The following is a 2,500-nucleotide window of genomic DNA, read 5'->3' on the forward strand; positions in this document are numbered from 1 at the left end:
CGCCGGTGATGTTTAACCAGGACTAGTTAAAAGCCTTAACCGCGGAAGAAGCCCGGGCCGGAGGTGCGCGGCCGGGATGGCGCGTGACTCTCCGGGCGTCTTTAGCCAGGGCGGGTTAAAAGTAGTCCCGGGCCGGAGGCGCGAGCGGGTGTTCAAACCAGCCGGGCAAGTGGTCCGGGCCGGCGCGGCGCCCGAAGCCGGCCTTGACGTACCCAGGGGCTTTCAGGACGGTCCGGTTAAAGCTCTTAATCAGAGAGCGTAGTCCTCCGGCCCGTCTACACCGGCGCGGGCCAGCCCGGCGCGAAGGGCTCCCCGCGAAAGCGTGTAACACCGGGTCACGCCCCGGGTGCCCGTTTGCCAGGGTACAGTTGGGTGTCCGGACCTTTGACCGGGCTGGTGCTCCGGAGAGGGAGAGTTGTCCGGTGACACGCCCGGGCAGTAGCGCGAGGGCGGCCGGCGGGTGAGAAGTGTCAGCAGGAGGCCGGAACATCGCGCGATGCTCCCGGAGACCGTTAACAGGGCGCGGAGTGAACCTGAAAACCTCCTGGCCGGGAACAAAGTCCGGCCGTGATGGAGGCGCGGTGCATCTCCGACGCCCTGCGGAGATGTTGCCGCTCGCGCGCTCCGGCCGGACCACAGTCCTAGCCGGATAGACAGGGCCGTATGTATCCCACGCCGGTGACCATGGCAATAGAGCAAAACGACCAAGTCCCACTTTTCCAGGCCCAATGACGGAAAAATCCCGCCCGTTTCCTATGTTGAGGTGGCCCAGTTTCTATTTTCCCATAGAAAACCATCCCCCCCACCGTCATTTCCAGTACCAGGAGCCCAGTCTGGCAGAAGACGACCCGAGAAGCGTCCGGTGAGTATGTGTAGGCAAGAAGCTCATGCGCTTCTCTACAGGTGGCATCGCGGCGAGATTGACGGCGGCGGAGAGGGGCACCTGGGCGGCTTGTACTCTATGAGCTCCCGGACCCCTCGACCCCCGGTTTTCTCGATCCTCCGCGGTCGTCCACCAAACACCCTTAGTTCCATGTCGGATAGAGCCTTCCACGTATGGTTAAGGGCATCATCGGAGAACCCGGTGGGCCCTTCAATCCACGGCGGGCTCGAGCACCTGCCGCGGCCTGTCCTTCCCTCCATTCCGGAGAAGCGGGTCTCGCGGCGGGTGTCGGAATCCCGGAGTCCCTCGCGGGCTCCGGTTCCGGTTGGGGTCTGTCGATTGTTGGCCGCTGGCGAACGTTTTCGAATCAGATTTCCAGGGGGAACGTCGGCTCCGGAAGCCGCTGCTCGTCAGCGTGTCTGGGGCCGTGATCCTCCATCGGAGGGACCGATGCGGCAGACGGGCTCCCCCTCGCGGGTTGGAGCCCGGCCCTGCCGCGGACCGTCCTCTGAAAATCTCAGTGGGGGCAATTGAATACCGTCCGGATGTCCAACGCGGTGCGCCGCCTGGTCGTCCCCGGTGAGTTTCTGTAACCGGGAACTCCTTCCGTTTAGCTACTTCCTGTCCCCTCCGGGGGTTCAGGCCCGGGGTGCCTTCGGCCTCCGGGCTCAAAAGTTAGCTACCTGGTTGATTCTGCCAGTAGTCATATGCTTGTCTCAAAGATTAAGCCATGCATGTCTAAGTATAAGCAATCTATACGGTGAAACTGCGAATGGCTCATTAAATCAGTTATCGTTTATTTGATAGTACCTTACTACTTGGATACCCGTGGTAATTCTAGAGCTAATACATGCTAAAAACCTCGACTTCGGAAGGGGTGTATTTATTAGATAAAAAACCAATGCCTTCGGGGCTCCTTGGTGATTCATAATAACTTATCGAATCGCATGGCCTTGCGCCGGCGATGGTTCATTCAAATTTCTGCCCTATCAACTTTCGATGGTAGGATAGTGGCCTACCATGGTGGCAACGGGTAACGGGGAATTAGGGTTCGATTCCGGAGAGGGAGCCTGAGAAACGGCTACCACATCCAAGGAAGGCAGCAGGCGCGCAAATTACCCAATCCCGATACGGGGAGGTAGTGACAATAAATACTGATACAGGGCTCTTTCGGGTCTTGTAATTGGAATGAGTACAATCTAAATCCCTTAACGAGGAACAATTGGAGGGCAAGTCTGGTGCCAGCAGCCGCGGTAATTCCAGCTCCAATAGCGTATATTAAAGTTGTTGCAGTTAAAAAGCTCGTAGTTGAACCTTGGGTCTGGCTGGCCGGTCCGCCTCACCGCGTGCACTGGTCCGGCCGGACCTTTCCTCCTGGGAAGCCCCATGGCCTTTACTGGCTGTGGGGGGAACCAGGACTTTTACTGTGAAAAAATTAGAGTGTTCAAAGCAGGCCTTTGCTCGGATACATTAGCATGGAATAATAGAATAGGACGTGTGGTTCTATTTTGTTGGTTTCTAGGACCGCCGTAATGATTAATAGGGATGGTCGGGGGCGTCAGTATTCGGCTGTCAGAGGTGAAATTCTTGGATTTGCTGAAGACTAACTACTGCGAA

General features: G+C 57.7%; 1 non-coding gene across 1 annotated transcript in view; it reads left to right on the top strand.

Moving 5' to 3' along the window:
* Nucleotides 1-1,564: 1,564 nt before the first annotated feature.
* BDCG_18023 overlaps nucleotides 1,565-2,500 on the top strand; it is a 1,798-nt gene continuing 862 nt past the window's right edge. The window contains exon 1 of the ribosomal RNA XR_006700929.1: nucleotides 1,565-2,500. This exon is cut by the window's right edge and continues 862 nt beyond it. This is a non-coding gene — a ribosomal RNA (18S ribosomal RNA).

Source organism: Blastomyces dermatitidis (assembly GCF_000003525.1).
Source record: "Blastomyces dermatitidis ER-3 genomic scaffold supercont1.17, whole genome shotgun sequence".
In the NCBI taxonomy this organism is placed as follows: Eukaryota; Fungi; Ascomycota; class Eurotiomycetes; order Onygenales; family Ajellomycetaceae; genus Blastomyces; species Blastomyces dermatitidis.